Raw genomic sequence first — 27436 nt, forward strand, 5'->3', positions numbered from 1 at the left:
ACTGAAAGAAAATGGAGAGAAAAAATGAAAATGGATAGGAAACCCTGACAAGAGAGTTAAGAGAAGATGAAAGAAAGCAGAAACAAGAGACTGGGACTAACACAATTAGAAAATGTAAACAGCCAGACAACAAACATAAAGAAAATACGTTTATTTTTAATTTAGAATAAAGTAATGTGGTAGCTGTGTTAATAAAGGTTTATAAATATAAATAAAACATATAATAGAAAATAAGATGACATCTTTATATTGGACTAATTTTGATACATTTTTGACTAGCCTTCAGAGACCAACACTTCCTTCCTCAGGTCAGGAGAAGATACCATAACACTCTTCAGCTAGCAGGGCTTGGGAATCTCCACCAGCAATTCAACCAGTGCCATAATTTTGGAGTGGGCTTAAGATAAAAGTTGGAGGGGGTTAGTCCCCCTCGCGGTTATGCTCCTGTGGGAAATATATGCTGGATAGGGCTGTAATAGAGTGAACTGAAGCACTCCCTCTTACCAATCCCTGCTCTCACTGGTGTAAATAAAATATGTTCTGGAATGGCTGTGGGATTGAGGTGTGCCAGGGGGTGGAGCCATGAGGTAGAGTGGGCGGGGCCAAGGCAGAGTGGGAAGTGGCTGGGGGTGTGTACTAAAATCTCCCTCTGAAAAATCAGGACCCCTTGGTAGCTCTGTTGAATAGCTACCTACTTACATAAACTTGAATCTTGGAAAGCACTTTGAATTACTTAAGTATTTTCCCTATTGAACTGTCTCTGTTTTGTTATTTGGGGGATTTTACCAAGTAAAAGTAATCTTGTAAACTGATTTTTCCTTAATATTAGCGAAAGCAGGAAGCTCGGTTGGCCTATGCTCTGTTGGGCATCAGCCTCCTCGTCTTTATGAGGAACTGTGTTCCCATTTCATATGTTTCTTTGTGGGATGGGTATGCCACTTGTTTCTTGTTTTGTTTCTTTTGTCTGATTGGCTGTGCCCTGCTTCAATGGCAGACCAGCACTGGGTCATTATCTGTGTTTCCGATGCATTCTCATCCATGTGACAGAATTCCAACTGGCTGTATTCCCTCCTACATATGGTTATGATTTCATGTTCCTGGTCCGTATGCAGCAGGGTTTTAGCAAGCAGTCCATTTTAGGGGGTGGGACCAGAGATGGACTGGAGGCACCATGCATATCCTCTCTGCTTTCCAACCCCTCTCCCCCTGCCACCACAAAGTTAAAAATCATACCTTTGCTGGTGGGGATGCACAAGGCCCACCAACCAAAGAGATCTGCTGCTGCTCTTCACCACATACAGGTCCAGCATCTTTCTGCTGCTTCTCCCCCCTACTCCCCTGTGTGGGGTCCACCGTCTATCTCTACCCATCATGGTCCTTCAGAATCCTGGTGGGTGGTCAGGAGCAGTGAAACAGATTTCCTACAACCAGTCCTACCAAGGCCTTTCCTCTGTTGTGTCCCATCTCCAGTGATGTAACTTCCTGTGGACGGATGCGACAGAGGAAATGTCTCTGCAGGACCAGCCACAGGAAGTCTGTGTCACTGCCTCTGCTGGTCACCCACTGGGATTTTGGAGGACCACGGGGGGGGGGGGGGGGAGGGCAGAGACAGACATCAAATTCACGTTGGGGGTGGGAGGAAGGAAGGAAGGAAGTGACACCAGACACTGGAGACCAGATAGCAGCGGTGGTCTCTGCAACGGGTGCTGCAATTGTGGAGCGGGCCTTAGGCCAAAGTGGGCTACGAAGAAAAACAAAAGAAGGATATATCTCCAGAGGTAGGAAACAGATGCAAAACACAGTAGAGATAACCGAGGACCAGTGCGGCGCCAAAGGACTCTTGTCAAACTTTAATTGATAAAAATAAGTGATGTCCTGATTCCAGCTAGCTATTTGTTTCTATGAATCCTGGATTCTTTGTCTGAGCTTTTGTTATCTCTAGATTCCTTGTCTAGTGCTCAAGTTAATACTCTACCAAAGGGTGAGTGAAACAAACTTGCCCAGTATGTCAAAGATCCACATATAATAACCAGAGTGCTGTTGAGGCTTAAGTATGACCCCCCCCCCCCCCCCACACACACACACACCACCTCCAAGACCACCTGTCCTACTGTTACTTTTATACATCACAATGGCAAATGTACCTCAATCAGGTTTTCTGTCTAGAGAGGAGGTGGATGTTCAATGAAATAAACTAACCTCATCCTAAATCCTCAAAAGATATTGAATTCTAAGTTAAATACTGGTTTCAAAGAGCAGATGTTACTACAAAAATGATAAAGACGATAAAAGTATCTTTAAAAAATACATATTTTTATTTTAACAGATGGAATTCAAGTTTTTAACTTTAAATTGAACATGTGTTAATTAAATTATGGATTAGGGAAAATTCAACTGAATTTTTACAAAAACAAAATGGGATCTCAAATAGTTTTCAACATAAACCACTACTACTACTACTACTTAACATTTCTAAAGCGCTACTAGGGTTACGCAGCGCTGTACAATTTTAACATGGAAGGACAGTCCCTGCTCAAGGAGCTTAAAATCTAAAAGACAGGTGTACAATTTAAAGACAAGTGTACAATCTAAAAGACAGGTGTAAATCTAGAGACAAGTATACAATCTAAAAGCCAAGTGTAGAGTCGATCTGATAGGGCATACTATATTTCTCGAAAGGTTAGGTGCTGAAAGCAGCATTGAAGAGGTGAGTTTTAAGCAGAGATTTGAAGATGGGTAAGGAGGGGGCTTGGCGTAGGGGTTGAGGAAGATTGTTCCAGGCATAGGGTGAGGCAAGGCAGAATGAGCGGAGCCTGGAGTTGGCAGTGGTGGAGAAGGGTACTGAAAGGAGGGATTTGTCCTGTGAGTGGAGGTTACGGGCGGGAACATAGGGGGAGATGAGGGTAGAGAGGTAGTGAGGAGCCGCAGACCGGGTGCATTTGTAGGTAAGGAGGAGAAGCTTGAATTGTATGTGGTAACTGATCGGAAGCCAGTGAAGTGACTTGAGGAGAGGGGTGATATGAGTATATCGGTTCTGGCGGAATATAAGACGTGCGGCAGCGTTCTGAATGGATTGAAGGGGGGATAGGTGGCTAAGTGGGAGGCCGGTGAGGAGTAAGTTGCAGTAGTCAAGGCGAGAGGTAATGAGAGCGTGGACGAGAGTTCGTGTGGTGTGCTCAGAAAGGAAAGGGCAAAGTTTGCTGATGTTGAAGAGGAAGAAGCGACAGGTTTTGGCAGTCTGTTGGATATGCGCAGAGAAGGAGAGGGAGGAGTCGAAGATGACTCCGAGGTTGCGGGCAGATGGGATGGGGAGGATGAGGGTGTTATCAACTGAGATAGAGACTGGAGGAAGAGGAGAAGTGGGTTTAGGTGGAAAGACGAGGAGCTCGGTTTTGGACATGTTCAGCTTCAGGTGGCGGTTGGACATCCAGGCAGCAGTGTCGGATAACCAGGCTGATACCTTGGCCTGGGTCTCCGTGGTGATGTCTGGTGTGGAGAGATATAGCTGGGTGTAAACCAAGTTACATAAGAATAGCCATACTGGGTCAGATCAATGGTCCATCTAGCCCAGTATCCTATGGCCAATCCAGGTCACAAGTACCTGGCAGAAACCCAAATAGTAGCAACATTCAACTCTCTCTTTCCACAGGAATATATTATAAGGAGTAAACTATAAACTCCTTCAGATCAGCAATATAGTAACTAAAACATCATGTAAGTATCTTATGGGTCATTTTACTAACTTTACAGAACACAGTGGCCTGATTTTTATGTAATGCAAACCGATTTGATCATGTCACTTCATTATTATTTTGCCTTAGTTGGCTACCTGTTGAAGTTAGGAATCATTTTAAAATTCTTTGCTTGGCTCATAATGTTTACTATCATGGAACCTCTTCCTATCTATCATCAAGCAGTGACCTGCAAGACTTCTGTGGAAGTCTCGCGAGGCCGCCGCTTGAATTCTCAGCAGCCATTTCCTGCCCCAAAGAGGTCACTAGACCACCAGGGCACCACACTATGTTAGAGGAGAGTGAGGAGAGGAGAGGACACCCTGAGGCCTGACTGCCTGCCCGCCCATGCTTGTCCATTCGTCTGCAAATACAGACAAATGGGCAGGATGGCAAAACCCGCCTGGATGCCCGGCCATGTCCTCAAAACCAGACATATGGTGTGGTCCAGCACTGAGTACCCAGGGTTAATTCTGCTCACAGCAGTCAGTGTTTAAAAGCACACTGACCACCACAGGCTGAATATTAATCAGTATTTGCTTAATCACGTTAATACAGCAACCATGCAGTTGAGAAGTTTTTTGCCTCAAGTAAAGAATTATGCATTACAAGAGCAGACCTGCCAAGTCTGCAAGAGACTCCCGTTTTTGCAAGTCATCTCCCACATTCCTGCTGAGCAGTCTCCTCCTCCTTTGGCAGCAGGAGATTGCTTAATAAAATGTCATCTCCTGCTGTCATGGAACCACTCTCGCAATAACAGCTACAAAATCTCACAGCTCTTATTGCGAGACTGGTCCCACGGCAGCAGGAGATAATGTTTTACTAAGCCATCCCCTGCTGCCCGAGATGGAAGCTGCTCGTTGCTGCCAACTGCGGTCTATCGGGGAAGGAGCTGAGGTAAAGTGGGTGCGCATTAGGGATGTGACTGGGTAGAGTTAGAGGCATGGCCAGGAGGAGTGGGGTGGAGCTAGGGGCGTGACTAGGAGGAGTGTGGTAGAGCTATGGGCGTGGCTAAAATGCTTTCGATGATCCAATCCCCTTGGCAGCTCTGCAAGGAACTACCTAGGAAGCTAACATCTTCAACCAATCCCAGTGGGCCCTGAAGAATGTTTTACTTGTTTTCTGGGGTTTTTTTTTCTTCTTTCAGTCCCTTTCGGTTACGAGCTCTTCCAGCTGGTTCTTTGGTCTAGGACCGCAGTACAGCTGTTTTTCAGTGATGCAAGGCTAAGGTTCATTAATGTTTGAAACTAATTTGAATGCTTTATATTAATGTCTTCTTAATGATCAACCTGATTTCTTATATTCTTGTAAATACCTTTGTATGCTACAGTGTACAGTACAGTTCAGTATATGCAAGTAAAATTGTTTGTCGTTAAATATTATCCATTCTCTGGTAAATTCTGAGATACAAAGGTGTCTGTCACAGAGCTCATGCCAACAATCCACACTTCAGCAGTCACAAGCCCCAGAGCTATGATTCCAGGTACTGGAATGCTCAGCCCAACAAAACAAATTCCAGAAGCCTGAAGGTGTACTAGGATCCGCATCTTGCATTACAAGGCCATTAACCAATAAGAAGCTACAGGGCCAATAGGGTGAGCTCTGGGGTTAGAGTTGAAATCCTCAGCGTAGTATGTAGCAACACCAGCCAGAAAAGCAAATACAATATGAGGAATTATTCAGTAAAAAAGAATGCCAAAGTGACTGCATAAATACATGGTCTGATCACACCTTGAGTGTCCATGAGCCATTCTAGTGATCCAATCTCAAACATAATATTGCAGAATTTCAAGAGGTACAGATATAGTGATATTAAAGGAGCTGGACCAGCTCCCTTATAAAGAAAAGCTTGAAGATGAGGTTCTTCACCTTGGAGAAGAGACAAGGAGAGGGTAATTTTCAAACTTTTTTACACAGGTAAACAGGTGTTTGCCTATGGAAAAAGCTTGTCTGAAAACCACCATCTCTTTTTCCCCCTCCTGAGCATGTGTACTTTTACTTGCAAGGAAAAAGAGGTGGAGTTAAGGTCGTGGAAGGAAAGTATGTGCAGGACTTTCATTTTGAAATCCTCAGGTCTACTTTCACATGCCTGCTTTCCTTTGTTCACTGCCCATGCACAGATCCCACGTTCTTCTATTGGCCAAACTTTTCAATAGGAATCTCCAAAAGTGAGTTTCATTTGGAGAATTAGTTTGCAGGGCTATAGGTAGTCTATAACTGCTTCATTATAGGAGATATTGTAGAGATTTATGCAATCATGAGTGCTATGGAACAAGTCAATAAGGAACAGTTTGTTCACCTAGGACTAGGGGATACTCTATGAAATGTAACTGGTAGCAGATTTATAACAGCAATTAGTGCAGGCATTTGTAGTATTTTTATATTCTTGTCACATGTAAATGTTCCCATTAGTGTTCTGCACCTGCTCACAGTTAACACAGGAGCACTTGGCGTCTCCTATTTAACCACGTGTTAGTCAGCATGCGATAGGTATAACTTGGCGTGTCCTATTTAACTATGTGTTAGTCAGTTAGCATGTGATAAGTATAATGCACTCACTGGATAGCATTTCCACAGCAGACTTGAGTCTGCTGAAACCTGGTGTACATTTTGGCATGCAAGATAGCCACACAACCCTTGTATTCTATAATACTGAGCCCAAATGTTTGGAATGCCCCTGACTTACCCATGTCTCTTCTATGGTCGCATGACTTTCAGGGTTGTACACGAGACACTTCGGTCATCCAGCGTTATAGAATATCACTTAGGCAGATGTGCAAATAAATACAAATTAGTACCAATTAACACTGATAATTAATTATTAACAGCTTGTTAGCTACTTACTATACACCTCCTTTAGTAAATTCTTTCAAAAAGGTGGAAAATAAATCATATTAAATAAATAAATAATTTATGGGCATATCTGCCCTGCACACCCACATTTGGGTGACCAATATAGAATCCAGAGGTAATTTTCTAACACTGTTAGGTAAAGGGGCCCGTTAGCTATTTGAGGAATTTGAAACAAACCCCCAAAACAAAACAAATGTAAATCCCCTAGTGGTTGAGTAGAGAATTACTATACATAAATAGTTTGATAGAGATGTCACGGTTTCTGGTAGGGTTCCCAAATAAACTCCACGCAATCAATGGATTTGACAAGAAAAGGTTTAGATATTTTATTAAGTGGTAATAAATGGAAACACTTGGATATGTTTCTGAAAGTTGGTACTAATTGTTAAAGTTTGACGGTATTAAGGAAAATGGTGGGCAATCTCAAGCATGAGTAAGAAGTCATCAAAAGGCGCATGTGCTCCTAAGATAAAAGGGAAAACTTAGTAAAGCTGACAGGTTAAGACTAAAAAAAGAACAGGAACAAAGACTGAGAGAAAAAGATATTTTTTTGGATATCCTCAATCAAGTAATTTGGAAGTCAAATTCTTTACTTGTTTCTTGAAATCCGTGTTATGTGTACATATTCGGTGATACCAAAGGTACTGGGAAAAAGAGGAAGCTCATTTAAAAGCTGAACAAATACTCTTGAAAAGGAATGACTTGAAAAAGAGGAATGACTTGAGGCAAAAGAACTAGAACATAGAGAAGAAAAACTCGAAGAGCTTGGTTTACTGTTGAAAGATACATTTGCAGTTGCTGAGAAATGGATAAATGAGGTGAGAGCACTGTGAATGTTATATGAAATGCGATGGGAGTCCTGATCCAACTGTACTTCATGAAATAAAGTGGAAAATGAGCAAGCAGATCAGTATATTATCCAAAATATTTTATTGAAGATACCGTATTTAAGACAGTTGCCCGCAAATGTCTTAAATACGGTATCTTCAATAAAATATTTTGGATAATATACTGATCTGCTTGCTCATTTTCCACGTTGGATTTCGCAGATCGTTTGCCTTGCTGTTTTCTGGGACCTTCATGAAATAAATACTTTTATCAATTTGTGGAGAGAAGCTCAGAATGAAGACATTCAATCTGTGCTGTGCAAAAGTAACTTAGTAGTAAATGTCAAGGTGTTAAATGCTATGGGCCCCTTTTACAACGCTGTGACAAAAGGGGGCCTGCGCTGGCATTGGCGTGTGTTTTTGACGTGCGCTGAGACCCCGTTTTACCACAGCAGGTGAAAGGTTGATCAATACTAAAGCACTTGCCGCGCCGCCATTTTAGGGGGGAGCACTTACCACCATCCATTGGCGCGGCACTGCCTGATTACCACCAGGTACACACCAGTGCTACAAAAATGAAAATATTTTTGTAGCGCCGAATATGACGTGTGCTGGGGGTGGGAACTACTGCCGGGCTGCTGCAGTAGCCCAGCGGTACTTCCCTTTTAGTGAGCGGTAATCCTGTATTCAGCTTACTGCCACTTTGTAAAAGGACCTCTATGTAATAAATTACAAAGGCAATAAGATGTTCAAGTTTGCAATTAAAGTTGCCACAATTTCAATTTCTGTAATAACACAAAATATCCCAAACGTTTGCACAAAACTTAGTTGTTGCTTTGTTCCCTCTGTATCTTGGCTACTGGAACTCAGTAACTCTGCAGCCAGCAGCTTTCAAGGACCTCAGCATCAGATAAGTGCGCTGAGCTACTTTTTCACCTTAACAGTTCTGCCCACGAGATACCTGATTCTTTGTTCTGAAATCTTAATTCTCTTTTACAGGTTTCAGTGGATTCACCCCCCCCCCCCCCCCCCCCCCCCCCCGACTTCCCTCAGGTAAGTATTTTACGATGGGCATGTACTGGTAGTTAGTATACTCAGATCTGAGATTTTCTTATTGAAATAAATGAATGTGCATACAATGATATTACTGTTATATTAAATCTTCGCTAGCATTGCAGCTGTCTTATGGTGGGAACCTAACATCTCCACACCCACGACTCCTCAGGTATCAGTGTCAATTCAAAAGCTCAGGAACTCCATAGTACCTATTATCCTGACTCTAAAAAACTCAAAAGGGAAAATCCTGACTCCCTGTCCTCAGTGTATGCGCCCTAATGTCAGTCAGTATCTTCTATGGCAACAGAGCCTTGTGGACTAACTGAATTTAAATAAAAGAATATGCGAGGGGAATTCTTATCTCCTAGAATGTGCCCTCTTTCTTGTTTTCTTTTTCCACCGTTCTATACCCACTACTTGAACTGACAAACAGTTAAACTAAACTTCCTAGAGGTAGGCGGCCCCTAGTTGGAGGCACTCACAGTGGCAGGCACTCCAATGCAGGTTTTCTTCAGGTGTGGGCACTCGGTTCAGACTAGGCTCTTTTCTCAGTAAGGCTTCTCCATCTTCAGGACAGGCTTCTTCTTCACAGGGCAGGCACTCATGCTGGCAGACAATCAGACTGGGCTTCTCTCAGTGGTTTGGGGCTCCAATCATACAGCTTCCCCGCAGCTTCACTTCCAGGCCTTGCTATCTTAGGTGCCACACAGGACTGCTGCTCTTGATGGTCTCAGAGCTGCTCCCAGCATAGCCCTACACTTCTTCCAACACAGATCTGCACTAGGCCCAGCACAGTGCAGCTTCCCAACATAGTCCTGCTCTCTGCCCTGCACACACCAGCCCTCTTTTCTCTTTTCCTGTCCACACTGTCCAGGCTGGCCTCAGCTGTTGTTGCATTCCCAGCCTGGGACCTACCTGAAGCCTTCCTTGTAGCTTTCTTTTCTTAGCCACACCCTCTTCCTGCATAGGATTATCTGTTGCTAGCCTCCCTCTTCTGCCCCTGGTTTACTTCTGTCTCTCCTGCTTGCTGTCTGCTCTCAGCCCCTCCAGCACTGTCCAGAGTTTCTCTGCACTCCATCACTTCCCTTGGGCTCACCTTGGCTCAAAAGGGCTTTCTCACTCTCTTGCCAGGGAATCTAGCCTGCAGCTCCTTCTCTCCTCTCTCCCGGGCTTGCCTCTGAGCTTACCTGCTCCTGTTGCTCTCTGGGAACCTGCCTGCAGCTCTTCTGTGCCAGGTTTGCTTGCCTTCCTCTTAGGCTTGCCTGCAGCTCTGCCTTTCTTCTGTTCTCTGCTCCTTTCTGTTCAGTCTAGCCCCTCTCCAGCACTGTCCAGGGTTCAGCAGCTCTAAGTCCTGCCATGCCCCATTTCCCCCGGGTTCACCTTAGCTCTCTGAGGTCTTTCTCTCTCTCTCTCTCTCTCTCTCTCTCTCTCTCTCTCTCTCTCTCTCTCTCTCTCTCTCCAGGGAGTCAAGCCTGAAGCTGTCTCTCTCTCTCTAACCTCCTCTTCTGGGCTTGACCGGGCTTGTCTCTGCTGCTGCTGGGTCTGTCTCCTCCTCTGCCTTCTCTGCAGCCCAGCTCTCTTTCTCTCTACAGTAGCCTCTGCTCCTATCCCAGCTCTCTCCTACCTTGGCCTGCCTGCTTCACTGCTGCCAGCAGTTCTCTCCCTGAGCCAGGCTTGCTTCCTTTGCCCTCCTACCTGGAACACCCAGGCTTCAGGGATTGCTCCACCCCTCCCCTCTTCTGATTTGCAAGACTTTCTCACCATTATGGGGTTCCCGCGTTCTTCCCCGCCTGATTGACTCCTCGCTGCCCCTCCAGCTGTCATTTGCCCAGTACCCACGGTCCTTCTTTGGGTGTCGTGGCTGTACTCTGGGCCTGCTTTGTGCCTTCTCCGCAGCACCGGAGAGTGCAGCAGCTCATCCTGCCTCCAGCCTGCCTGTCTGTTCCCTTCCCCGTGACCTGGATTGCAGCTACGAGTTGCAACCTGCAGCACTTCCGGGTTCGTGAGGGTTGCTGGCCTGCCTCCTTCTTTTCACTGCCGGCTCCTCCCAGAGCTGACAGCCTGAATAATGAGGCTACACATCCCCATTTCTGACTCCTCAAGCCCCCTCCCCCGGGACTTCCCTAATGCTGGCAACTACCCCCTTCTCCTGCCAGAGAGAGTGGGACACAAGGAGGCATATTTTCAAAGCATTTACAGGCAGATGATCAAAAGCCCTGCGTTGTTCCAAACAGCACTCTAAAATAGCACTGGAACAGCGCAGGGCGCTATTAGACCTATGATCAGAGATAATGCATGCAAATTTAAGCAGCGCAATTCTCTCTGATCATGGAGTAGAAGTAACCTATGGAACTTTGTAAGATTAAGTGCTTTGAAAATGAGCCCCCTAAGGTGTACTTTTTTCTGTATTTACACAAACACTCTTCTATCAGCCACCTTGACTCTCAGGACTCTTGCATGGAAGTCCAGGTGTTGTTCTTCTTCTAAGTACTGGCATGTCTAAGGACAGTTTTAAGAGGTAGAAAAACTTTCTCAAAGCCTTCAGCCAAACTTCAGCCTTCCTGGGGCAGGACCATATTCCAGCAGTCCAGCAACTCTCACTACAAGCCTTGGCTGCTCACATGCATAGGTGGAAGGGGGGGGGGAGGACTTATTTTCCTTTGTTCACAGACTCATTTCCCCAGAATCCAGGAAATAATAATTAAGCCCCAGCCACTCCGCAAGAAGAGAAGAAGGAATGCCAAAAAGAAAGAGAGATAAAAATACTTTCCACCTAGGAATCTTGATGCTTCAAACTCCATCACATTAGAACATATCCTGCCCTGATACCCTAAAAGGGAATATTATTCATATATACATTCCCACTTCATATTCAGTACGTACTAGAAGGGATAAGGGTACCTCCAAAGCTATGTTAATTAATGCCAGCAAATTTCTGAGGCCATGAATATTAAAGGGGTCATTTTCCTTACATAGTCCTATAAGGGCCCAATATTCAAAGAAGTTATGCACCTAACTTTGGGAGTTATGCACATAAATTGGCCTCTTTGAAAGCTTACTAGGGCCGTGCTTAATTTTATACTCAAAGGAGGTCTTTTAAAAGATTAGCTCATCTTATCTGCCATTGGACCCATTTTATTCCTAGGGGTCCTGCTGCAGATAACATGTGCTAATCTTTAGTTAAAGACCCAGTAAATTTCAACGAACCTAGGAGCATAGCCACCATTAAACTAATTCAATAAAGATTTACATTGAAAAAAAAATCTTAGGAGCATAAAAAGTGGGTGACAAAAGGAGCAGATTTAGGGCAGGGAAAAATAAGTTAGCAGCTTAGCACTGATTTTCAGCACCAGGCTCATAAATCTAGGCAAATAAATGACAAGTCTAAATTTGTAAGCATATCTTTTGAGCTCCTGTTTTCAGTGGAAAACTTATGATTCTAAGCTTAATTTAAAATAGGACACAAATTTAGGAGACTAACTTAGGGAGCTTTTTACTAAAGTGTGTTAGGCTGTTATTGTGCAGTTTATGTACGGTAACAGTTAATGCATAAACACAGTAACCACTTGTGTAATATTTTTAACATTACTGTACTTTAATAATATTTTTTGCTAAAGGGTGTAACTAGGTGGGACATAGGCGGTGAATGGGCATGGAACAGTTGCAGCACTAAGGAGCCCTTTTACTAAGCTATACTAAGCCCTAACGCAGGCATAGGGCTGGAGGACTGCTAATTTCAGAGCTGCCAAGGGGTCCCAATTTTTGAGAGGGAAATTTTAGTATATGCCCCCAGCCCCACCCACTTTGCATTGGCTCCACCCACTCTACATGGCTCTGCCCCCTGACTCACCTCAAACCCACTGCCACTTCAGAAAATATTTTGGTAACAAATTTACCATAACGAATGGACAATAAAAACAGATACAATCCATTTCCTCTTAGAATGAGATGACAGATGCAGATCTATACTAGACAACATTGCTCCAACCCAAACAAGAATCTCACACAGAAAGAACTCAACACCATGGTTCGATGAAGAGTTGAAAAAACTCAAAACACAAGTCAGAAGGTTAGAACGAGCTTGGAATAAAAAGAAAGATGATACCACACTTAATGCCTGGAAATAACTTCAAAGAAAATACAAATACACCATAAGACAAACCAAAAGACTACATTACAAAACCATAATCGGACCAAATTACAAGGACGCACATAAACCTTTCCAACTCGTGAATAAACTATTAGATATCACACCAATCACAACCAACAGCAAAGACACGCCTGATGCAGACAATCTCGCTAGATACTTCAATGAAAAAATAGTACAACTGCGACTTAAAATACCTACCAGTACCATTGATTACGCTGAACTCCTCAACTGCCTAGACCCAGTCCCTGGTATTCACCCAGCGGATAGAACCTGGACTAACTTCGAGATATTATCGGAGAACATCATCTCCCAAATGCTCAAAAGATTTGCCAAATCACATTGCAAACTAGATATATGCCCAAACAGCCTGATGACATCAGCGCCTCAACAATTCATAAACGACATAATGAAACACTTGAACTACATGCTACAAAATGGACTCTTCCCAAAGGAAAAAGGAAACATCTTACTCACCCCCATACCCAAAGACGCAAAGAAAAATGCTAGTGAACTAACTAATTACAGACCAGTGGCATCTATTCCCTTAATAACCAAACTAATGGAAGGGTTGGTGACCAAGCAACTTACAAACTATCTAGATAAATTTTCAATACTTCACGATTCCCAATCAGGATTTCGGTCTAACCACAGTACCGAAACAGTATTAGTAACCCTCATGGCTAAATTCAAACAAACGATAGCATCTGGTAAGAACATATTACTTCTACAATTCGACATGTCAAGCGCTTTCGACATGGTTGACCACGGAATTTTATTACACATCCTTGAATACTTCAGAATCGGAGGCAACATCCTCAATTAGTTCAAGGGATTCTTAACCACAAGATCATACCAAGTAACATCTAACTCGACTATTTCAGCCGCATAGGTACCTGAATGCGGAGTACCACAAGGATCCCCCCTCTCGCCGACCCTATTCAATTTAATGATGATACCCCTGGCAAAATTACTATCAAATCAAAACCTTAATCCATACATTTAGGCGGATGACGTAACGATATACATCCCATTCAAACAAAACCTAAAAGAAATTTCTAATGACATCAACCAAAGTCTCAATATCATGCATTCCTGGGCGGACGCATTTCTGCTATAACTCAACGCAGAAAAAACCCAATGCCTAATACTCACCTCCCAACACAACAAGAAAGAATTCACTGCCATTAATACACCAACCCTAAACCTTCCTGTCTCAGAAACCCTAAAAATTCTTGGAGTGACCATTGATCGACACCTAACACTAGAGAACCACGCGAAAAACACAACCAAGAAGATGTTCCACTCAATGTGGAAACTAAAAAGAATACGACCTTTCTTCCCCAGGAGTGTTTTCCGCAACCTGGTACAATCAATGGTGCTCAGTCATCTAGACTATTGCAATGCACTATATGCCGGCTGCAAAGAACAAATAATCAAAAAACTCCAAACAGCCCAGAACACTGCAGCTAGACTTATATTCGGCAAACCAAAATTTGAAAGTGCCAAGCCCTTATGAGAAAAACTACACTGGCTCCCACTTAAGTAACGTATCGCTTTCAAGGTATGCTCATTAGTTCATAAAATTATCCATGGAGATGCACCAGCTTACACGTCAGGCCTGATTGACTTACCACCTAGGAATACCAAAAGATCATCCCGCACATTCCTTGATCTGCACTTCCCCAGCTGCAAAGGAATGAAATACAAACTAATGCATGCGTCAAACTTCACCTACCTGAGCACGCAGTTATGGAATGCACTACCACGAAGCTTGAAATCGGTTTACGAGAGAACGAACTTCCGCTCATTACTGAAGACCCACCTCTTTAATAAAGCATACCACAAAGATCAACCAATGTGAATATGTGCAAATCGCCCATCTATATTTAGAATTGTCTCTTAATATCTGCTTGTACACTATTACTCTGTCTTATTATCATCATGCTGACCAAAACCCTGCAATACTAAATGTTTATTAACTAACACTCTTCCACTATTCATGATGTATTGTAAGCCACTTTGAGCCTGCAAAGAGGTGGGATAAGGTGGGATACAAATGCAATAAATAAATAAAAATTTTATTTAATAGCCCAATACCCTTTTCAATTAGCTTTCAGAGGCCAAAACCTCCTGCCTCAGGTCAGTATAATGCTGTTATGGTATCCTCTCCCGACCTGAGGAAGGAAGTGTTGGTCTCTGAAAGCTAATCAAAAATGTTTTAAAATCAGTGAAGCTATCACCTTATTTTTCATTTTCTGTTTTATTTGTATTTATTAAACTTTATTAACACAGCTACCACATTACTTTATCCTAAATTAAAAATAAAATTATTTTCTTTACCTTTGTTGTCTGGCCATTTACTTTTTCTAATTGTGTTACTCCCAGTCTCTTGATTCTGCTTTCCTTTGTCTTCTCTTAACTCTTTTGCCAGGGTTTTCTGTCCATTTGTCATTTTTCTCTCCTTTTTCTTTGTTTTCTTCAATATTTTTCTGCCTCTCTTACTATCCATTCTTTAATTTCCTTTTTTTTACTTCATCTACCTATGGCTTTTCATCTTTCCCTTGCCCTTGTTCTCCCCATGCCCCTTCCTCTTATTGTCCAGTCTTTCACTACTCTGTCCTCTCCCCTTTTCCATCCAGCAGCTCTCCTCTTTCTCTCCCCATCCTTCTAGTGTTTCTCCTCTTTCTTTCTGCATCCATCTATCTAGCATCTCCTCTTTTCTCCTTACCCTTCCATCCAGTGTCTTCCCTCTTTCTCTCCCCATCCTTCCACTCATCTACCCTCTCTCCTGATCCATCCAGTGTCTCTCTCTCCCCCTCCTTCTATCACTCTACCCTTTTCTGTTCAGTGTCCCCACTCTCTCCACATTCTTCCAGTCTCTCCCCTTTCTCTCTGAATCCTTTCATCCATCTCCCCTCTTTCTCTCCCTATCCTTCCATCCAGCGTCTTTCTCTCCCCATCCTTCCATCCATTTCCCTCTTTCTCTCCCCATCCTTCCATCCGTCTACCCCCTCTCCCGATCCTTCTATCGAGTCTCTCTCTCTATCCCCTTCTTTCCATCCAGTGTCTCTCTCTCTACCCTTTTACATTCATCATGCCCCCCACTCTTTCTCCCCATCCTTCAATGTCTCTTCTGTTTCTCTCCCTGCCCTTCCTTCCAGCGTCTTCCCTCTTTCTGCTCTTAGCCAGGATCCTCCCTTTCTCCCCATCCTTATCTCCAGCAGCTTCTCTCTTTCTCCAGCCCTTCTCCATCTCCCATCCTTCTCTTCCCATCTTCCCACTCTCTCTACTTTACCTCCTGCATCCTGCTCCTCCTTCCACCCGATATTTGTTTCCGGCCACTGCTGCTTCTCCTGTTGAGCCGCAGCGGCTGTGACAAAAACAAAAGAAAGAGCTAACAAATAAAAAAAGCAAACACGGTGCCGCAGGCAGCCTTCAAGCATTGGCTGTCAGCTCTACAGCTGCTCCTCTCTCCTCTCTCTGTCCCCAGAGGAGCGTAGCAGGAAGTCGATCTCAACTTCCTACTCCAGGGCGCTTGCTTTTTTAATTTTTTTTGTTTGGTCGCGGCCGCTGCTGCTCAACAGGAAATGAATACTGGATAGAAGAGGGAGCTACCGCCACATGTATCAATGGGAGACTTTCCCACTTTGGCGGGAGTGCCGGGAGATGACCCGCCAAAGCGGGAGTGTCCCGCTGAATGCGGGAGACTTGGCAGGTCTGTAATTTTCATGATAGTGTGCATTATTTATTTATTTGAGGGAGTATGTCATGGGTAGAGAGTGGACATCCCTGCACTAACCATGGACATTCACACTAACTTGTCACTAGTTAGTGCACAGTTAACACAGGAGCATTTACTGCCTCCTAAATAAGATTTTTTGCTGGTCTCACACACTAATGGAGAAATTAGTACAGAGGAAATGGACAGAAGAAGGGTTATTGATGGGTATTCCAACTATAAACAATTAAGCTTAGGTGAGTTGCATCAGAAGTATTTATTAGTCAAAATCACCACTGAGATTTGACACAGAGCTGTGTTTTGGCTTGACTGCCTACTTTAGGAGTCAGTGTGTATTGACAAAACTACTTCCGCTGGAATAAAAACCAATATAACAAACCAATGCAGCCCATCTGCATATCCTCCCAGCCTGCTCCAGAGTGACTCCCAGATCCACACTGATCCACCCAGGGCCTCCGCTCCAGGTGCCCAGTGATCCTGCCAACTGCCTGCCAGGTGCTGTAGAGGACTTGCAGCCAATCTGCATATCCTCCCAGTAGTTGGAGAGAGACCCTGACCATGCAGGAATAGACAACACTAAGAACCTCACCCAGAAAAGTGTGATGAATTTAAGTAAGAATCACCAAGGCGCAGAGATAATCAGAGACTGGATTGAAGGAAAAAAACTAGGCCTGGTCTTGGCTCCATTCCAAGGATAATCTAATCCTCAATGAAATATGCCTTCTGGGATATAAAATATCCCATTGGACCAGGGCACAGAAAAAAAGAGGAGGAATAGGAGTCATATACAGATCATTCTTCCATACGAAACTGTTGCAGAACTCATAACCCCACAATTGGAAATATCTGACATCAAAATAACAGACGACTCACTCTCAGGTCACCTTTCTGCCATTTTGATATTTAGACCACTGGGAAGATGAAAAAAGTCTCAATCAGACTTCATGGACTTTATCTCAAATGTCAGCATGTCCTACTCAAACATCCTAGTCGTAGGAGACATCAACCTTCATCTAGAAAACATAGCGGACAAAAACAACAAAGACTACAGAGAACTCCTAACAATGTGGGACTTCCATACCCCCCCACTCTCAAAACACACATTAAAGGTCTCACACTGGACCTCCTTATCTACAGGTTCACCACCAATCAAGACATTTATGTGGGAGACTACAAGTGGGAAGAAGTAACTTGGTCAGAGTACCTAACATTAAAATGGAAGCAAACACTGACTTATCCCAAGAAAACACCAAGACAATATATATCCCGAGGCAAAATCACTAGTGATAAATTCTGGGATAGAATCTACAATGACACCAAACATATCCCAACAGAGGCCACTGAATTCCTCACAAGCTGTGACAAAAAATGCAAATATATAGTAGACGAAATTGCCCCTCTAAAGAAGAAACAGCAACACAGAGTAAAACCATCCCCCTGGTTCCACGAGGTGCTGAAAAATCTAAAAAGCCAATGCAAGAAGCTAGAGCCACCCTTCCCCTTGTCCTTCATATTTCCTTCTGCCTCACTTCTCCCCCTATCCCTCTTCAAGTCACTTCGATTCTATGTAATTCAGATCCCCTATCTTAGTGTATTTCTTAGATCCATGTAAGCCACATTGAAACAACGATAGTTGGAAAGTGTGGGATAGAAATGCTGTAAATAAATAAATAAAATTTGTCAACTCATCTATGCTTAACTGTTTATTGTTAGAAGACCCATCAATAACCCTACTTCCCTCTGATTCCCTTGGATATCTCCGTAGTGGTTTCTTTGTTCCTCCATATTGGTGTTTTTTCTCTCTGAAATTAGTACAGAACCAGCAAAAATAAAAAAGGAAAAAAGTCTCTTACAGGCTCGATAAAAATGGTCTTACCTTGCAGGAAAGTACCATGTTAGGACACAATAAGGCCATTTCTTTCTGCATCTTATTAAGAGGGATCCTTACATAAGTACATAAGTATTGTCATACTGGGAAAGACCAAAAGTCCATCAAGCCCAGCAGCCTGTTTCCAACAGTGGCTAATCCAGGTCACAATATATCTGGCAAGATCCCCAAAAAGTACAAAACATTTTATACTGCTTATCCCAGAAATAGTGGATTTTCCCTAGGTCCATTCAATAACGGTCAATGGACTTTTCCTTTAGGAAGCCGTCCAAACCTTTTTTAAATTCCGCTAAGCTTACTGCCTTTACTACATTCTCTGGCAACGAATTCCAGAGTTTAATTACACGATGAGTGAAGAAATATTTTCTCCGATTCGTTTTAAATTTACTACATTGTAGCTTCATCGCATGCCCCCTAGGCCTAGTATTTTTGGAAAGCGTAAACAGCTACCCATTCCACTCCACTCATTATTTTATAGACCTCTATCATATCTCCCCTCAGTCGCCTTTTCTCCAAGCTGAAGAGCCCTAGCTGCTTTAACCTTTCCTCATAGGGAAGTCGTCCCATTCCCTTTATCATTTTTGTCGCCCTTCTCTGCACCTTTTCTGATTCCACTATATCTTTTTTGAGATGCAGCGAACAGAATTAAACATAATATTCGAGGTACGGTCGCACCATGGAGCAATACAAAGGCATTATAATATTCTCATTTTTGTTTTCCATTCCTTTCCTAATAATACCTAACATTCTATTTGCTTTCTTAGCAGCAGCAGCACACTGAGCAGAAGGTTTCAACGTATCATCAACGATGACCCCTAGATCCCTTTCTTGGTCCGTGACTCCTAATGTGGAACCTTGCATGACCTCCTTAATGGTAAAAGAGGCCCTGAGTAGCATGCAGTTAGCACAAACCCACTTACCACCTCCTAAATAGAAGACACTGAGTGGTTCTGCATTAACTGCTACCTCAGTACTTGCATGCTAAGGGAACTTTTAACGCTGGACCTGTATTGAAAAATGCAGGGAACGCTAGCATTAGTTTTGCAGTTATTGCACATTAATTTCCATGTTAAGCCACAGTAACTGCAAAATCTGACACACTTTAGTAAAAGGGCCCCTTAGGAGCACAAATTTAGTTGCTCAGCCTTTTTTATCTTTGAATATTGGGTCTTAAGTTTATTAAGAAATCTTTTGTTATGCTCAGAGTCTGACTCCCTCCCAGCCACGAATCATAGCTTTATTTGCTCATTTCCATAAGCAACAATCTTTCACATACAGGGCTCAAAAATACTGAATCTTAAGTGGAAAACCACTCACCTTAAATAAAATCAGAAATGTATTCTACAGTATAATAATCAGCCTGACATTCAGTCTCCAAATTATTTTCCATCTTTCTGTATTTACAACAGTTTATACTTTTGTCCATTTCTGGTTCCTTTATAGGCAGTGTTTCTGTTTCCTATTATTTTTAAATGATGATGATTGCCTTGGCCTTTTTAGAAGCAAGTTAAAGGTCTGTTTAACATTTCCGACAATTTGCTAGCATATAATTCTTATTCAGAGCAAATCTATGTACATACTTTACAATATGACGTGAAGGTGCTCAAAACAAGAACAGAGGATTGGGGGGGGTTAATAAATCATTGCTTCTCAAATAGAAAGCAATTTACAATTTACACAGACGTTTTATTTAAAAGCACCAGAGCCTTTGGTATTTCAGAGGCTTCTTATCAGTGACCTTTAAATGGACAACTTTCATGGGAAAAAATGACCCAAAAACAACAAAAATGATATGCTTTATTACATGCTGCTTTAATCTAAAAGCTCTAAAATGCAAGTGTATTTCCAGTAGCTAGGACTTTATTCATGGGAAAGAAGATGGTGAATAAGGATTTGAATTTCTGGGTTTATTAAGACCTACTTGGAAAGGCAGACTTGAATAATGCTAGAAAAAAATCATTGGAAAGGTCATGAGAGATATTTGTATGTACATACCTTCAGCTCCTTGAAGAAATGTGCAGATAAAAGAAATGGCACACATACTCCCTTATCTATATAGTTCAACACAAGTAAGGGACCATTTAGGTATTCAAATGGAAGTTAAGTGCCCAAGTGGGGGTAACAGCATTAGGTGCCTAACTGCACTTAGGGGCCTTTTATTAAACAGCGGTAAGCCCACTGCGGGCTTACTGTGCGGCAATCCGGAACTACCACTGGCGCAATGTGGGCGCCGGCAGTATTTCCACCCTTAGCACTTGGCATTTCTGGTGCTAGGGAAAATAGGTCCCTATTTTTTACTGCAGTAGTTACCCAACAGTAATCGGGCAGTGCCACATGCTGCCCGGTTACCTCCGGGTTAGCGTGGGAGCCCTTAATGCTACCTCAATGGGTGGCGGTAAGTGCTCCCTCCCGCATGACCAGTAGCGCAGAGTCCCTTTTACCGCAGCTTAGTAAAAGGGCTTCTTAGGCACTATTCTACAAGTTAGCACCTAAGTTCTTTAGTGGGCAACTGCAAAGGGGACGTGCATGTAAATGGGGGCATGAGTGGGTCACACAGGCACCAAATTTAGGGGTCTTTTTACATATTATTATTACATTTGTATCCCACATTTTCCCACCTATTTGCAGGCTCAATGTGGCTTACATAGTACCGTAAAGGTGTTCGCCAAGTCCAGTAGATAGACAGTTACTTAGTGATGTGTGGTCGAAAGAGGTTCGTACGTTTCAGGCACAATGGGGGTCGGATAAAGGGAAGGTTATGTGGAGGAGCATAATCAAACGGCGCCAGCCATCTATATGGCCGGCGCCGCAAAGAGCAGTCCCAAACTGTATTATCGAAAAAGATGGCCGGCCATCTTTTGTTTCGATAATACGGTTGGGGCCAGCCAAATGTCAGAGATGGCCGGGTTTGAGATGGCTGGCATCGGTTTTCGCCGATAATGGAAACTAATGCCGGTGATCTCAAACCCGGCTAAATCCAAGGCATTTGGTCATGGGAGGAGCCAGCATTTGTAGTGCACTGGTCCCTCTGACATTCCAGGACACCAACCAGGCACCCTAGGGGGCACTTCTAAAAATAAAAAAACATAATAATAATAAAAATAGCTCCCAGGTGCATAGAGGCTGGCAAAAAAATATTTTTTTGAGTGGGAGGGGGTTAGTGACCACTGGGGAAGTAAGGGGAGGTCATCCCCGATTCCATCCGGTGGTCAGTTGGGGCACCTTTTTGAAGCTTGGTCCTGAAAAAAAAGGGACCAAGTGAAGCCAGTGAAATGCTTGTCAGGGCCAGCTTTCTTTTTTCCATTATCGGGCGAAGCCGGCCATCTCGTGATGACGCCCCCGTCCCGCCCCCATCTCGCCTTCGCTACCCTACCGACATGCCCTCTTGAACTTTGGCTGGCTCCACAACGGAAAGCAGTTGGCGACAGCCCAAATCGGCTTTCGATTATACCGATTTGGCCAGGTTCAGGAGATCACCGACCATCTCCCAATTTGTGTCAGAAGATGGCCAGCGGTCTCCTTCGAAAATAAGCTGGATAGTGTCCAATACAATCTTTGGTTTTGCTGTGTTGCAGGGTGTAGGCATTTATGTTGGGTCTGTAAGGTATGCCTTTTTGAACAAGTTGGTTTTTAGTGATTTCCTAAAGTTTAGATGGTCATAGATTGTTTTCACAGTTTTTGGCAGTGTGATAAGCCCAATGTGAGTTTACCACATGCTAATCTGGAGATATCACCAGCCCAACACAGGCACCGGTGGTAGTTCCAGGTCCAGTGCATGCCATTTCCATATTAGTGCAGGAGCCCTTATCACCACCTCAATGGTGCAATCTTACCACATGGCTATTTTTAGCCTTTTTTACCTGCTGAAGCAAAAAGGGCCACAGCGCACAACGAAAATGGCTCCTGCTACTAGCACAGCATGGTAAAAGGACCCCTTACAGAATACTGTACGTTGTGCATCTAGTTGCCCGCATTTAGGCACTAACATTTTCACTTAAATTTTGGCACCTAGAGTTAGGTGCTTAACTACTGGCACTTAAATGTTGGTGCCTAAAATGCCAACTTAGGCTCTATTCTATAACAGAATCTGGGCACCCAGATGCCGCTTTAGAATTCTAGCTAAATTTGGTGCCTTTTATAGAATTACCCCCCATAGAGCTAGATTCAAGGTGCCCCAAAAAAATCAGTGCTCAATGCTATTCTATAATAGACGCTCATGATTTCGATGCCCAAATTTAATCACCAGTAGTTATGTCTGCTGAAATCGGGTGTAATTCCTGTCACCCAACTTGGGCACAGATCCCCAGTATTCTATAATTCTGCGCACAAATTTTAAGAATGCCCCTTATCGCCTATGGACCTTCCATGATCATGCCCCTTTTGAGTTGCACACTAAGGGGTCCTTTTACTAAGGTACACTGAAAAATGGCTTGCGGTAGTGTAGGCGCAGGTTTTTGGCACTCACCGATCCATTTTTCAGCGCACTTGTAAAAAAGGCCTTTTTTTTTATTTTTGCCGAAAATGGACATGCGACAAAATTAAAATTGCTGTGCATCCATTTTAGGTCGGCGACCTTACCGCCAGCCATTGCGTAGTGGTAAAGTCTCACGTGGTAACCGGGTGGTAATGACCTACACTTGTCAAATGCCACTTGGTGCACATTCGATATGCTTGTCAGAAAATAAAAATTATTTTTCGGCCATGTGTATCGGACGCGTGCCAATAATGAAATTACTGCAAGAGCCATGCAGTAGTCAGGTGGTAAGTCCATTTTGGCATGCATTGGGCGTGCGTAGATGCTTATGCGGCGGCTTAGTAATAGGGCTCCTAAGGGATTTGGGCGCATATTGTTATTGACCAGCGCCTATCAAGATGTGGCACTGATTGGCTTATTAGTTGATTAAGTTGAGCGCACATCTTGGATCAGTGCTCAGGAACTCTCAACACAGTCCTCAGGACACACCCAGTCAGTCAGGTTTTCAGGATACCCATAATAAATATGCATGAGATAAATTTTAGTCCTGCTGGAATTCTGCACAAAAAAAATTCTGTGCCCAAAATTTGCAAATTCTGCAAGTTGGTTTTCATAATTTGAACAATACTACAGCCTCCCTCCCTGCACTCACACATACCATCCAATATTTTTTTCAAGCCCCCTGCACCCACACATACCTAATCTAATCTAATTCATGTCTTATATACCGCTCTATCCCAACAGGAGGTTCCAGGTGGTTTACATAAAAAGAAACTCAATTTAAAATGAGGAATTTACATAATGATAAAAGTAATAAAAAAACAAAATTTTAACATCACAATTATCAAATAAAAATGTTTTCAGCTTCTTTCGTAAGTATTTATAATTTTGAACTGTTCAAATTGTACCCGGTAAATTATTCCAGATAGCAACTGCTTGAAAAGAGAACATAGAGCTTAGTTGAGGCTTGAATTGAAGAATTTTTAAAGGAATTTCAATAAAAAACTATCACGAATTTGGGTTGACATATAAAATCATTAAGAAAAAAACTGAATTAATAACACTAAAGTATTACCATATGGAATTTGGAAAATTATACAAATAAAAGTAATCCGTGCATGAACACTAAGCCAATGAAGTTCCTTAAAATAATCACTATTTTTCCAGCCCCCTGCATGCACACATATCAACTATTAATTTTTCCAGTCCCCCACACTCACTAGTGAGCTACAATGAAAGAAGCTGCACCGGGAGTACCTCTGTGGGTAGGAAAGAACCTGCTGTGTTGCTACCACCACTTCTTCCAAATGGCCGCCAAAACTTCCTTCTCGAGATTACCATTTTGAAGAAGCGGAGCACCGGCACAGAGAGTGTCAGGAGCGGGCAGTAAAGAGGGGTTCTTTTCATGCCCCCCAAAGAGACCAGTAGACCACCAGAGCGTATTAAGGTTGGCCTGGCTAAGGCCCACCGAGGGAGAGGGCGGGGCGGGGTTGGATGGGCCGGATGGCCAGCCAGCCAGCATCGCTAAAGTTTAGCAGCTAAAATCTAGTCCCCGTTGATGTTCCTGGGTGATCAACAGATTCTATGTGAAAATGCCTAATTCTGTGTAGCTGCAGAATTCTGCGCAAATTCTGTGCTGCACAGTTGCACAGAATTCCAGCAGGAGTAAAATTTGCATGCAATATCTCATGCATATTCATTGTGAATATCCTGAAAAACTAACTGGCTGGGTCTGTCCAAAGGACTGGGCTGAGAACCACAACATGCACACTGAGGGAAATTTTGTAATCTTTCACATTGCGCCTGCATGGGAGCACACACTAGAAGGTATGCGGAGCGATATCAAAATGCAATGGCTCTGCACAATTTCCCTCCACTGTCCTAATCCCCCCACCCCATTTTTTCTCTGTAGACCAGGAGTTCTCGACCCAGTCCTCCAGAACCACCTAGCCAGTCAGGTTTTGAAGATACCCATAATGCATATGTATGAGATATATTTGCATAGAATTGTGGTAGTGCATGCAAATTCAACTCATGAGTATTCATTGTGGCTATTCCAAAAACCCGACTAGCTGGGTGTGTCCCGAGGACTGGATTATGAACCCTGCTGTAGACAAAAGTGTATGCTCTGTAGAATAGAGTACATATTTTATCTGTACAAGGGGGAAGAGATGCAATACTGATGTTCAGATTATGTGTTTCTGCAGGTAAACACACATTTACATATGTAAAAAGTTTTGATTATTGCTCCAAAGGTATGTGTATATATATATGTATATATATATATATATATATATATATATATATATATATATATATATACTGTATATATATATATATATATGCGCAGAATTACTTTTCATGATGTGTTCACAGGCTTGTACTAGCTTTAATATCTAAACGAAAGCTTCAACTTTCTTTTTCTGTCCTGAATTTTATAATAGTATGAGAATAATTTTCAAAACATTTGCATGGGTAAACAGAATTGATCTGCACAAAATGACTGTTTAAAAAATTCCTTCCCTCAGTCTGGTTTAAAATTATGTACAGTATTCCACATGTACTTTTTGTTGCATTTGGGCAGCAGAAGTGGAACACTTTATTGGTTGGAGAGGCTAACAAACTAATCTTCAACCCTGCTCCTCAATCTCCCTATTTGTTGATGCTGTGGGTTATGGCCCTGGTTATCCACCCTATTCCATTCCCAATGCATTTGAGAAGGAGGTGTTCCCAGGGACATGTTTGGATCAAGACTGGTAAATAGCACATGGAGATTGCATTTTCATGTCTACGTACTGTACTCTTCTTGCAAAACATAACACACGAAATGCAGTTGCAGAAGTCCACTCATACTTTCACTTGAATCAAAGTCTGTGCGTATAGAGAATCTGTGTACCTTACTGCAACATGCACAGTCTGAAAATTGCACTTGGTCTTTAGATATGAAAGTTGGCGTCACAGTATACTGCAAGAAATACTGTGTCCCGCCCCCCCCCCCCCCTCAATTAAAAAGGTTGTGCCATCCAGGGACAAACAAGGCAAGTGTATAGGTTATGCAGGATTGTTTAGCTCTAGTTCTCAGTTTACCAAATGTGATTCATGCTGTTTAAATGCCAGAAGAAAGATCCAGCCTACACAGCACCTGAGACTGGGTGCAATCCAAAGTGCAGTCCTAGCTGCCAGAAACATACTGACATTTTTTAGAAAATAAGCAGAGGGTGAAGTTCTTTAAACCAGTTTATTTAACAAGCAGCGTACAGTTCATTATGTGGCCCTTTTACCAAGTAGTGGTAAAAGAGGCCCTGCACTAGCATCGGCACATGGATTTACCGCGCGCCGAGGTCCCTTTAACCGCAGCAGGTAAAAAGTCCAAAAAAAGAACTGGCTGTGCAGTAAGTAAACACTTGCCATGCGACCATTTCCATGGGAGCCCTTACTGCCACCCATTGAGGAGGTGAAAAGGGCTACTGCACTAACCCGGTTGTAACACCCAGTGGTTAAAAAAAGAAAACATTTCCATTCGCGCCAGAAATCAGAAGCAAGTTTAAGCCCGGCTCAGCGATGTCACGGAACCTGGGATGGTTAGCCCTTGGGCTGCAGCCAGACTGCAGCAGACAAGTCCTCTGGGGAGGCGCAGAGCAGAGGCAAACCAGGCACTGAATACAAACAGGATAACAGACATGGCAAATAGACAGCACACTCAAGACAAGTAACTAGCACCACCAGAAAAGGGATATAGACCAGGTGGGCCTCACGGTGGATCTGGAACACACTCGTAAAGAGTCCAAGCGTATGGGCCTCACAGCTGAACTGGAACCGAATCATACCAGAGGGAAGGGAAAAGAAACATAACGTAATCTCTTGAGCAAGTACTACTCAAGTAGTGCACACACACTGCACTAAACAGAGCCACAAGCAAGGGGTCAAAAGACCCTACCCACAGGCACAAAGAAACTGAAGGGGAAAAGGCAACCCTACTTAGACTCACATGGTAGAAACCCCAAGTAAAAGATTAAAAAAAACCACACACAGGAAGGCAGCACAGGACTGGGCTTAGACCCCTAGCTATAAATGAATAGTCCTAACCAAGTCAAACAGACATCACACAGAGAGGTAGAACAGGGCTGGGCTAGTAGTCCCAGCTAAACAGAAGAACCACCCACTCAAGAACAAACAGAACCAAACAGAGAGGACACTCAGGGCTGTGCTAGACCCACAGCTATAAACGAATAATCCTAACCAAGTCAAACAGAAATCACACAGAGAGGCAGCTCAAGGCTGAGCTAGTAGTTACAGCAAACAGAAGAACCACCCACTCAAACAGAATCAAACAGAGAGGATGCACAGGACTGTGCTAGTAGACACAGCTAAACGAAGAACAGCCCACTCGTGCCACACAGAGAGACCGCTCAAGGCTGCGCTAGTAGTAACAGTTAACGAATAAGAATCCACTCAAACACAACCAGAAACCTCACAAAGAGAACTCAAACAGAAAGCACACCAGAAAAACTCAAGACAAGACCACATAGAGGAACACTCACAGGTATGCCATATGGAACTCAAGGATAAGGGAAGCCACTCATGAGGGAACACTCTACGCTGTACCATACAGCACTCAGGGAAAAGGGAAGCCACTCAAAGGAATACTCAAGGGTGTGCCACTAGGCACTCAAGGAAAAAAGGGAAGCCACTCATAGGAATACATTAGGCTGTGCCAC

The 27436-nt window shown here is 43.2% G+C and overlaps 1 long non-coding RNA gene across 1 annotated transcript; it reads right to left on the reverse strand.

The window, feature by feature from the left end:
- Positions 1-4494: 4494 nt before the first annotated feature.
- LOC115471394 lies at positions 4495-26991 on the reverse strand. The gene is made up of 3 exons (XR_003942316.1): positions 26978-26991; positions 12888-12892; positions 4495-4587 (listed from the first exon to the last, which is right to left on the reverse strand). It is a non-coding gene; the product is annotated as an uncharacterized LOC115471394 (long non-coding RNA).
- Positions 26992-27436: the final 445 nt, after the last annotated feature.

Source organism: Microcaecilia unicolor, chromosome 5 (genome assembly GCF_901765095.1).
Source record: "Microcaecilia unicolor chromosome 5, aMicUni1.1, whole genome shotgun sequence".
Lineage (NCBI taxonomy): Eukaryota > Metazoa > Chordata > Amphibia > Gymnophiona > Siphonopidae > Microcaecilia > Microcaecilia unicolor.